Source organism: Phlebotomus papatasi, chromosome 3, assembly GCF_024763615.1.
Source record: "Phlebotomus papatasi isolate M1 chromosome 3, Ppap_2.1, whole genome shotgun sequence".
NCBI classification, from domain to species: Eukaryota; Metazoa; Arthropoda; class Insecta; order Diptera; family Psychodidae; genus Phlebotomus; species Phlebotomus papatasi.
This window is the reverse complement of record NC_077224.1, coordinates 38,782,117-38,794,791: the sequence shown is the minus strand read 5'-3', so window position 1 is coordinate 38,794,791 and position 12,675 is coordinate 38,782,117. Positions and strand designations below refer to the sequence as shown.

The 12,675-nt window shown below is 32.5% G+C and overlaps 2 long non-coding RNA genes across 2 annotated transcripts; both read left to right on the top strand.

The window, feature by feature from the left end:
* The first annotated feature begins 1,546 nt into the window (after positions 1-1,546).
* Positions 1,547-12,674, top strand: LOC129805653 (uncharacterized). The gene is made up of 3 exons (XR_008752102.1): positions 1,547-1,742; positions 1,808-2,021; positions 11,856-12,674. It is a non-coding gene; the product is annotated as an uncharacterized LOC129805653 (long non-coding RNA).
* On the top strand, positions 6,155-7,841 carry LOC129805655 (uncharacterized). Its single transcript, XR_008752104.1, has 2 exons — positions 6,155-6,371; positions 6,439-7,841. It is a non-coding gene; the product is annotated as an uncharacterized LOC129805655 (long non-coding RNA).
* Position 12,675: the final 1 nt, after the last annotated feature.

The following is a 12,675-nucleotide window of genomic DNA, read 5'->3' as shown; positions in this document are numbered from 1 at the left end:
TTATACTATGCAATAAATTAACAAAAAATGTAGCTTCGATAAACGAGGAGATGTTAAAAAGACTTTGGAAGGATTCCGGAAGGGCGGGGAACTAACTATGAGAATGAAGGTGGCCGAAATAGGCCACCAAAGCTATGTCTACATTTTTATTCATTTTAAAATGTATTTAAAATGATTTTGGAGAAAATGAAGACGATAAACTGTCTACAAGGTTCCAAGTAACACTCCTTAAGAAAAATTAACAAAAAAAATCAATTTACATGAAAAATATTACATTTTGAACTTGTGACTTTGGCACTTGCATGCAACTATGCCGAAATTTGGCACACTTACCCTAAATTGTAGGATAACAGGATCAGACTTATAAATATTACTGGGAATGTGGGAATGTGTTCCTACTTTCATTAAAAAATACTTTGCTTATTGTATATTTTAAGAGCAACGAGAAAAATCCATTGTCTACTTGTACCCCTGGCTAATTGTACCCCGGTCTCTCCTATCCTTACATTTTCGTCATCTAGGCGATTTTGTCAATCTCTACATGGTCTACATGTGATATTATACCTATATTAAAGCTCGAAATCTGGGGAGAGATTAAAATTCTAAGAAATGCCAAACCCAAGTTCACATCTGCAAATATTAAATTAAATCAAACTTTTATTACATTTTTACTATAGGAATCGTATAATTTTATATCATATTTCGGTGATTCTAAAACTGGTTTTATTGCTATTTTATTTGAATTTTCAGGAATGGAAGAGTTATATTGTTATCAACTAAATTTCGTTTATCTAAATAATATCTCTAATTCAAGTATATCCTGTTCTAATGGTGCAGATAAGTCTTTTATTAGAATATTTTGAAATAAAGACTAGGGGGAAATGGGGCACCGTTGAAATTGAGATTTTTCACCTATTTTAAAATAAAATTGAGCCTTTTCGTGATTATAATTTAGCTTCTCAATCTGTTTGTGCACCTAAATTATATGACGATAAGGTTCAATTTTATTTAAAAATAGATGAAAAATCCCAATTTCAAAGGTGCCCCACTTCCCCTATGTGAAAGGCTTTTGAATTTAGAGATAACATCAAGAGCTTTTTGAGCTTATCGAGCATTTTGCGAATGAATAGCTGCTTCGTATTTTGGGGGAACCACATATGTGGAAGATTTAGGGACTCTCGGATGGATACTTGAGTGGCTTGAGTGTATTCGCGGACGACAAAGAGGTGGGAAGATGTGTATCGGTGATAAAAAGTGTGAGGAGTCCAAAGTAATAATTTTGTGTGGATGATGGTCACAATTTATTTTTGTCCTGGCCTGGCTTTGTGGGCCAAAGACAAAAGCTCCGGCGCAATGAAAGTGCCACCCGCAAAAGTCACATGTGGAGGAGAATGTTTGTGGGTAAAACCGTTGGCACACGTTTATTCTCATGAAGAATTATGTTGCTGTATATATTTATTTATTTATACTCACACTCAATATTCCAATCCCAACGACCAACACGGGTAAAGATGTTAGTGAGGAAGATATTCACATCCCACAGAATTCACGCCTAGGATTCCATCCAGTTGCTGTCCACTGCACGACCGTTGAAGTTGTCCCTTGCACCTCGCGGGTGAATTGGTAGAGTCTATCCCTTGTGCATACTTCCCTATCTCAAGTGTCTCTTCTAATCCAAGCCAGGATCCCCAATTTCTTTATTTTTTTTTTGCAACCGGCAAGAAAAAAAACCACCAAAAACTGTAAGACATTTTCATGTGAGAATTTCCCCTGAATTTCAAGTGATACGAAAATCTCCCAATTGCAGCAAAATGCATGAGAGCAGCAGTCTTATGGTCACCTACATGATCCTCCTCCTTCTCCTGGCCCTTCTCTGGATGCTCTACGCCGGTGTCTTTTGAATACCATGATCCTGTGCTTAATCTAGAATATGTGGAGTGCTTTAGTCTTCTATCATTCACCCCATCATTTCTCCAAAACATTCACCAAGGATTCAATGGATTACAAATTCTGAAAAAAATGTAAGTTTTTTTTTCTTCACGACATTCTCTTTTACATTCCTGTTATCGCGGGTAAAAAATATGATATTGACAAAAATACTCTGCACCGCGCCAAACACTTATACTTTTTCCTTCAGTTTTTTGACCAGAAAATCCACACAGACTTTTTCTTCACGAAAATAGTTATTTCATCCAGGAGACATAATATGAAAGATTGGCGAATTGCCGAGAAAAAGTGAAAAATTGTAATCAATCTTGTCTTTTTTTTGTCACATCCACCCACTCTATTAGCAATGATTGACACTCCTACTGAGAATGAAAAATAATTAATTAGAGATAGATTCCGCATTTTTTGAGGAATTCAGGTATGGCTTGTCTCAGGGGCAGATGAGACAAGGAGTCAAAAGTGTCAGTGGGCGATTCATCCAAATATTTCACTTTATAAATCACTCCAGAGTTACCAAAGAGGCATCATCGAGTTATTTGTAGCCAGAGATTATGAGACTGTAAATTTTCGTGAAATTTAATCCTTTGAAAAATTGCGCAAAAGATTAATACGACTGCGTGCTGAACGATTAATTAAAGGGTAATCTCTATCATTAGCATCTGGATCTATTATAAATATTCGAGTAATTTACCATAACTTATATGATGTCGCTATTTCGGTAAAGTTCTTGAAAGATTTTCTATTGAAATTTAGGTTTAATTCTCATTTAATTAGTGTCCTATAGGAAAATTCTGTAACAGCCTGACAATTTCATAAGACAAATTTTCGGGATAACTTTGGGAACAGTACAGGATTAAAGCTCAATAAGTATCGACTGGCCATTGCAAGGAGCTCTATGAAGCTCTTAAGCGGTTTTTAGACTAGAGATTTAGCCAGGGGCGTGACATTAGCTCTGAAAAAATGCTACCGATTTTAGTGTAAATTTCTCCCTGTTTTCGTACACATTTCACGAGATATTTCCAAAACTACGTAGGTTGCCACTTTGGGGTTTTCGGTTACATATTCAATATTAAGTTGGCTTTTATCTTGCATTTGTATTTTTTGCTAATTCATTCTACGCTGACAGAAAACAGCTAATAAACCCAAAAGTTTTTTCGGCACGCTAGAAACATATGGGAAACATAGGAAATGTCATGCCTCTGGATTTAGCCCAGTTCTCGAAAGTCTCAAAATCTTAAATAGCGATCAATTTTATGGCTTTTTGAGAACTAAATGGGTCATTTATCTTTTATGATCCAATCCTAAGTTAAATTTTGCCAAAAAAATCGTGATTGGTAAGAAACTAGGTCAGTTAAACCATATGGCTAAGCCTTAGATTTGAAGCTAGAATTAGTAAGTGATATGTCTCGGATTTTTGATTCGTTTCTCCAAATTTACTACTTAAAAAAATTCAATTTACCATCATTACATTATTACATATCATATTGTAACAGATTTTCCCTACTGAAGCTCGGACCTATCACTAAGGACTTTCAGTTCAGACTTCTTCGAGATCGAGATATGATGAAAAATTAATGAATGCATTCAAATTTTACATATATACTAACAGACAATTCCCTCAATTTTGAAGCATTCAGATATTGTACTAGAAAACGTTGATATAAAATATTTTGCATAATTTGAAATGAGCTCCTTACAGATTAATAAAAAAAAAATACTGAAAAATGAAAAACAGTGTCTATTAAGGAATGCCGGGGACGCAATCAAAAACGCTTCTTAACAGTCATGAAATTTAAATTCTTTACATTTATTTGTTACAAAAAACACTTATATTTATATAGTGTAACTATCTGAGAAGGGAATCTATCACTCAGAGTTAAAATTAGGAGAGAAAATAAAGGAAAATATTATTAAAATCGACGCGATGTCAAACTTTCTCTACGGAACTTCGTGTAAGAGCTTTTCATAATTCTTCTCAAAGCCAGAAGTGTGTATTCAAATATATTTCTACCTCTGCCGGGTTTTTACTTTATAGTGTAACTGTATCAAATTTTGGCACGCTTGCAATTTCGGCCACATCTTTTGTACCTTAAAATTCCATGACTTTTTTGTCTACTAGAGATACGAGATGATGTGAAAAAGACTTTGGAAGAATTACGGAAGGGCAAGGAACTCTGAGAATCAAGATGGCTGAAATTCTACCCAAAGCTATGTCTATATTTTTATTAATTTTAAAATGTAATTAAGAATGATTTTAGAAAAAAACAAAGAAGATGAAATATCTACAAAGGTCCAAGCAACACTCCTTTAAAGGAAGTAACAAAAAAATTCAATTTGTATTTTGTTCTTTTACAAACAATTATTTGTATATTTTTATATTTGCCTGGCAAAACTTTTCGAAAAAAAAATTTACAAAGATTTTCTTTATGAGCATTCACGAACAATTGTTTGTAAAAGAACAAAAGATGCTCGTTAAGTGATCGTATTTCGAACAATGTTAATGAAAAATGTACAAACTTTCACGAACTTATTTGTGAGTTATACAATTTAACGAACATTTCGCGAGTCTCCAGCATGAATTCTCAAACATTTCGAACAATTTTGTTAAGTGTTTTTTTCTGTGTACCTGAACACCGGAATATTATTGCTTAAAAATTTTTTCAAAGTAAAATTATTTAAAGTTGTAAATTTTATAGAAAACTTCCAAATTAGAAATTTTTAGTTATGAAATAGACCCTTAAAAACCTTAAAATAATTAAATAAATAAATAAATAAATTCTTGAATATGATCTTTGATCCTCGAAATTTATTTATATTCTATTAAATTTCTTCAAATAATGTACCTTAAATGATAGTTACAGTTTTTGGTTAAAGAAGTTTCATTTTATTTGTAATTGAACTATATGCGATCAATTTCGATTTAATAAAATCTTTTATAAAGACAATACTTCAGAATTATCACATGTATTCTGATAGTTCTAAAACGAATGCTAAAAATACTAAAAATTATATTCATCAGCCCAATAAAAACCTGATGATAAAATATTCAAGTGACTGTGTCTAATCTGTTTTAAAAGTAAAGGATATGCTCTACTGAACAGTGTACAGTGTACATTGCCTTATATATTCCTTTTAGGGTAAGTGTGCCCAATTCCGGTCAGCTTGCAATTTCGGCCACCTTTTTTGTTCCTCGAATTTCCATGAACTTTTAGATTTTACGTACTCTAAAAATTATACAATGCAAAAGAATAACAAAAAATGTAGGTTCGACAAACGAGATAACGTGAAAAAGATATTGGAAGAATTTGCGAAGGGCAAGGAACTATGAGAATGAAGGTGGCTGAAATAGGGCACCAAAGCTATGTCTATATTTTTATTCATTTTAAAATGTATTAAGAATGATTTTAGAGTAAATAAAGACGGTAAACTCTTTGCAAGATTCCAAGCAACACTCTTTCTGGAGAAAGAATAAAAAATATCAATTTGAATTTAAAATATTACATTTCAAACTTGAGACTTTGACGCTTGCATGCAACTATGCCGAAATTTGGCACACTTACCCTATTATTTTTTCACAAAATTTTCAAGAAAATTCACAATTTAAGATTTTATTTTTTAAATTTGCAAAATTGAGCATCATCTATCATTAAGCTAATTTTTTTTCAAATATCGTTTTTTTGTCTCAATAAATCATTAAATGTTGAAATGATCATCTTAATTTTAGACCAAATATTTCTAACGGTGTCATAAGATTTTAGTTTACAGTTATCGTGACATTGTTTATCGATTGTGCTCTTTGATACAAATCATTGATGATCAGTCATCTTCTTTCCCATATCGAATAATTCAGCAAATTAGAGAAATATGGGCGGACTGGTTGTCGGGTTTTTATGAAAATTTATGAAGTCCATGGGAACATGAGAAGGAGTTCTATCAGGATGGTAGTGGAAATTCTCTGTGGCCTGGGACACGATAGAATTTATTTGGATGACGTGGGAAATTGAAAGAGATCACTGCTTGAATGCCATAAAGTATTTTTCATCCATCAGGCGGATTATGATTTAAAAATATATCCACGGGGCATCGCGATGAGGAGGCTGTCAATTTGCCGAGAGGAAAGCTTGACGGTGGGGATGGTGACCAGTGGTGATGATGATGATGATCGCATGGCAGGAGTGCTTGCGCCCTATATTCCGGTGCGTGCTGAAAGAGCGACGGCGTGCAGAAAACTTTGCGCTAAGCATCTTTTCTCTCCGTGATGATCAAGTGGGTGGATATTGCCGTCGTCCGGGAACCCATCATATTTTTACGAGACTATCCAGTCATTCTTCGGCAGTCAATTGAAACGGAACATTGAGGTTCCCGGACAATTTTCTCGCATTTTCTTGCTTGCATTCGCTTTTCTCGCGGAATATTGTCCGACTGTGAGTAAACTTGATCGAGATAGCAAGTGGAGGATATCAGAAAATAATTTTGCACGATAATTTCCAGGAGGAAAAATGAGTGAAACCAGGAATTTGATGACCACTTTTCTTATTCTAACCATCCTCCTGCTCCTTTTGTGGATCTTTTACTCCAGTGTTGTGTGAAACACCGTCAAGCTTTTTTTCGGTAATTCAAATTCTTATTCCATTTTCTCAAAATACTGGATAAGTGATCACAAAACTATTCCGCTAAAATAAAAAGAAAAGAAGTGAAGATCACCGGAAGACATCTCCATCATAATGGCATGTGTTGAAATGTTAAATGCATTTTCAGTGTTGCATCCTTTGCACAAAATTGGAGTGCGTAAAATTGGCGTAAACCTAAAATTAGTCGGAAGTTGCAATACAACTCAATTATCTCAATGACTGTGTGCTAAAATGGGTTGAAGAAGTGGAAACACTGACGTCGAACATAATTGAAATTTCCCAGATTTTCCCAGATATTTCCACACTCAAAAATGATTAAAATAATATGTTTTCATGCCAGTTAGTGTTAATAAAATTTTGCTAGTACATGTGGTCAAGAAGCATTAGTTGCATAACATTCGAAACTGTTTTGAGAAAATATTGACGATGGATTGGTAACATAAATAATCCACAGAACCCAGAAAATGTGTAAAAGTTTCCGATGAAATTATGCAAAATGGGACAAATTGAGCAGTTAAATAAAATGAGTTTGGAAAACATCAAATCATAAAAATTCCATTGATGAAAGTTATCCCTGTTTGTTTTGAGGAAACTGAAAATTTTTCCTTGTGAACTTATAAGGAATAACAGTCATTATTTAAAATTGAAAAATATATTTGTATATGCTTCACAAACTAAGAACTTATCTTTATTCAATTGCTCCTAAATCCTTTGTTAAAAGCGATCTTAATTTTTTTGAAAGATCATTATCGTCTACATTTGTCGTATCTTCATTGAGATAGTTTTTTGGAAATAAATTCAAATTATATACATATGTAGAAAAGATTCACAAATTATTAAAACCCGAAAATTAAAATAGCATAAATGCGACAAAAGATGAATGATTATGAACTTTCGTATTACGTTGTGTGCATTTGATGGATCCAGTTAATGAACTTCTCTTCCTGGAAATATTTAATTTACTAGCCTTATCAAAGGTTCAGAATTCAAAAAGAGATAATGTTACTTTATGAGTTTTGTAAATTAATTAGCACTATTGGTTCTTATCCTTAAGGAAAAATTGTTTTGGATTATAAAAAACTTATAAGTATATTCAATTGAGCATATTCAGAATCATTTTTAGCTTTAGTATTATATTTTTTTTAATTAAATCTCGTTAAGAACCAAAACTTCTTTTACAAATCTTTTATAATTCATTTTACTATCCGTCATTCTTTTGGGGAATTAATAAATAGTCATTTATTTATAATAATACTGAGTAAATAATTACCTAAGTTTTATTCTGGTTTATGCCAAGGTGTAAGTAATTCCTTCCCATTCATACTGGCAAGGGTTTCGTGAAGTATTTCTCGGATAATTGACAAAGGTGTTCCAATTTCCAATATGAGTTACTCCTTAAGTTTAAGCACTGTAATTTTATTTAATTTAAAGAATCACTAAAATTGCTTGTGGTTTATAAATTAAAAAAAAAAAAAAACCATTCGGGAACTAAGCTAAACCTAATCTAAAGACTATTTCAAATAGGTTAAAGAAGCCCAAGGGCACTCAATGGGTCAAGTGGTAGAGCACTCGCTCTATGATGCAAGTGTCCCGGGTTCGAATCCCTTTAGGTCACCAGGAATTATTCTGGCGTTAACTCTTTCGCGTCTTTAGGGTAATGTCATGACTCGGGGAAAAAAGTTTTTTTTGGGTATTTACATTAATTGAAATCTATCTGTTCGTGCACGACATCATAATAGAAGGATGTAAGATTCTTGGCTCATTTTCTCAAGACTCCAGTTAGATTTCAATTAATGTAAATAGCCAAAAAGAAACTTTTTTCCCCGGGTCATATATGACCCTAAAGACGCGAAAGAGTTAAAGGTGTTCGGATTGCATCCAGTGAGCTTCACTGCACTTGATTCCACGGGCATGGAACTGACAATACAACCTCATCCCGTACAAGAAAAAATAATAATGCATGTCTAGAAAACCCCTTGCGGGAAGGCCTTGTTCCTTCATGGAATGTAGTGCCAACATTATTATTAATGTCAGTGCTTCTACGGGGAGAATTTGTCAATTAGATTAAGCTTTCATTCCAATTTTAGAAGAAAAATATTATTAATCTTGGGCAAATTCAGTGAATTTCAGTAAGAGAAACAATCCCTGAACCCATCTTGATACATATCTTGTACCACAGTAGGGACTTGAATTTTAAGAAAATATTATAAAGCTTTTTTTGAGAAATGCAGAATACTTCTTTTATATTTTCAAAAAAAAAAGAGTTCTGTAAGAATAGGTCAAAGATAGTTCCCATCAAGGGGGAGATATTTGGGTGAAAATGTGTACACCACTTCCAGGCACTTCCACAATTTGTATGGAAGAGGCCTTCAAACTTCCGTAAATTCACAACACTCTCGAAAATGTTGCAATACTTCCTGCACTTCCTGCACTTTATGCACTTCTCACACTTGGAAATCAATAATTTATTTAATATGATGAAAAATCTAATTAGTAAAACTTTTAAAAAATGTAACGAAACGTATTCTTACACACATTTTTAGCATTTTCCTTATATTTTGAATTTCTAACGCCAGATATTCTTGTATTTTTTTTAATATTAACTCCGCTTTACGAAGGGGCATCAACATATTTTGAATTTTTCTAAGATACCAATGAAGCTACTTTTGGAAAATAGAGTATCTAAAAAAATGTATTGTTATTTGTAATTATTGAAAATGTGCTAAAAAGTCCAAAAGTACGAGTGCAACAACTAACTCAGCACTTCAGACACATCTTCACTTTTTATTAAATTCCCCTTATTCCTTTCAGTGAAAGAATGTAGCACCCAGATATCGATCTGTTAAACATATCCAGGCTTTTCTAAATTGCAAAATACGATCTAAGTATTGTTTTCCATTTAACAATCTCTTTAAATGTTTTCCACAAATTTTCTTTCACTAGCTATCAAATTAGAGACAGAGACTGTTTAAAATGGAATTGATATTTCGAAGAATAGATCGAGAGAGATCTTAAAGCAAAGACACGTTTTAAATAAACCCCCTAAATGTTTCTCTTTTTTTAAGGGAACTCCATCAGATAGATCTTTCCAAAATTAGTCTAAAATGAAATATTACAAATACACCTTTCGTTCGTCATTTTGTAAAGGTCCTCAAAACCACAAATCGACTTTTTTAACGAATACATTTGGCATCGAAGAGATGTAATACAATAAAATCTTTCCAGTAGGGTAAATGTGCCAAATTTCGGCATAGTTGCATGCAAGCGCCAAAGTCTCAAGTTTGAAATGTAATATCTTTAATAGAAATTGATTTTTTTTTATTCCTTCTACTTAAGGAAAGTTTCTTAGAACCTTGTAGACAGTTTATCGTCTTTATTTACTCTAAAATCATTCTTAATATATTTTAAAATGAATAAAAATGTAGACATAGCTTTGGTGCCCTATTTCGGCCACCTTCATTCTTATAGTTCCTTTCCCTTCAGGAATTCTTCCAATGTCTTTTTCACGTCATCTCGTTTGTCGAAGCTACATTTTTTGTTATTCTTTTGCATTGTATAATCTCTAGAGTATGTAAAAACTAAAAATTCATGGAAATTCGAGGAACAAAAAAGGTGGCCGAAATTGCAAGCTAGCCGGAATTTGGTACACACTTACCCTATATGCGAAAAGGTAAACAAAAATTTGTGGAGGTAACCTATGGGATACTTCTTAACGATATTCGCGAAAAATCCCCACGAATTTATACAATCATCCACTACATACATATTTACGATTAGAAAAAAAAATTATATCAAATAGATTCAAAGCCAATTCCAATAGCTATGTCATTATTGGTGAATATGAATTTGAAATTCCTGTAAAAATTTAGGAAAATCATTATTCAACTGAATATTTTCTCGGAAAAAATACGACACAAATCAAGCTATAATAAATTTCATTGTCATAACCGAACTTGAAGATCTCAACAAACCTTTCCAAATTATACTGCCGCCCGAATTAAAACTATCAGCTAAAAGTAATGTTGTCTGAAGAATACGGAATTAGACAGAAAAGACTTGTATATTCGAGTACTCCCACTTCCAAAGACTTCCTAGCACTTCATTTTCAGCTGTACACCACTTCCGACCCTAATATCTCCCCCTTGGTTCTCATTTGATATTGTTACATTTACTTACCACGTGTTGAGCAAGTTCACCTTATGTTAATAATGTTTGGATGAAATATTGTTCTAAACACAAACTGTAAACGAAAGACTTCAATCATATGCATTTTCAAATAATTTCAAATATGCCCTCTTCCTGAATTCTCTTCAACTTTAATCCTAGCTCTTGTATAAATTCCAAATTTAAGTATGAAGATGTTATAAACAGAAGAGGTTTTTGGCGTTTATTATCCACAATGCGCATTCTATTTGAAAACTTCAACCCTGTCAATCATCGATTTTGGCATCAATAAGAAACCCATCAAAATTTATGCAAAAGCTCCAATAATATATCCTATACTATCTCATTGACGGATTTAAATCATCCATGGCGATTTTAAATTCTCTATTGAGCCTCGTTGGAGGGTCGTTAAAAGAACCACAAATCACTGTAATGAGATGATCATAAAAAAATAAAATTTTGTGAGGTCTTTAGCCAGAGCCTGAATAAATTAATAAAAATGTTGATGGATTTTTTTTTTATCTTTTGGCTTGAAGAAATGAACCAGCATGTATTTCATCTTTTTCTTGGCATTTTAGTAATATTGCCAAGCATTATTTACGTTTTTCGTCCCGAGAAAGACTATAAAGAATTTATAACGAACAAATAGGAGAAGATCCCCCTAAAAATATCTCTGGACACCGCATGAGGGGCTTTTTCAGCCAGTTTCACTTGGTTTTGTTGTTGTAAATTTTCCCACCTACGCGACTAACATTTTTTTTTACGTTTTTTGATATGAAAATTTTTGTGTTATTTTTAGATAAATTATTGTTTTCTCCTTTGAACATGGATTGAGAAATCTTTTGCATACAACTGAAGCCACTTGCGATTACGCAAAAAAATAAAGAACATTTTCCTCCTTTTTATATTTGACTGCGACACCAAGATAAAACACACACTCACAGGGGAGACCCAGAGGTTAAAATCCAAAATTATTAATTTATTAATAAATATGATCAAGAAGAAAAAAAGAAGTTAGAGGATGAGGGGGAGAAATATGTTTTGCATGAATGTTGAGAGAATAAAATTATTTAAAGTTATTCTCTCTTTTTTTTCTGCTGTATCTATTTTCAGATGATGTAGCCATCGAGGGGGAAGGAGGGCGAATTTCGCCACCATCCTTGGGAATGTTTGATCATCCACATATTTATCAAACATCTCGCTGTTTCTTCATGCAAAAAAAAACGACAATCTCAACATAATCCTCTAACCATCCGAAGCTGATTTCGTACTAACAAATCGTGTCTGGAAATTTATCAAATATGCATATCTTATTGAATAACAAATCAAGAAAAAAACTTCATTAATTTTTCTTTGTATAAATTTTATGTTTAATGCGTTCTTTTGAAAATTAATGAAAAAGGAATAATCAAAAACTTGTAACTCGTTCGAAGCAAAAACAAATTCTAACATCACAAAAAAATGCACCATCCCACAGCTTTGTCAACAAATACAATAACAAAAAAAATGATTGGTAAATTTTCTCTAGAATATAATCTATAAAATGTATTTTTGTCTCTAGGTTAATTAAGGCACATTTATAAATATGTAAATTATATCATAGTTGTTTTAAAATATGGGATAATCTTAGAATATTTATTACTATAAATTGTTTAAAAACAAAAACTTTACATGTCACTTTACAATACTTTTTTTTTGGAAAAAAAATGTTTTAGAAGAAGCATTTAAAAATGAGGGATATATTTTGTAAGATTATATATTTAGCTAAGAGAAGCCAAATAGAAATACCAAAATATTGCTATTTTCTTAAATTGTTATACAGAGAGGTTAAAGATGAAGTGAAAGCAGTTTTCTGTGTACGACGAAATTCACAATGTGAGAAAAAACCCAGATTTTTATGAATTTCGAATAAAAGCAGTATAATGTCTGAAAT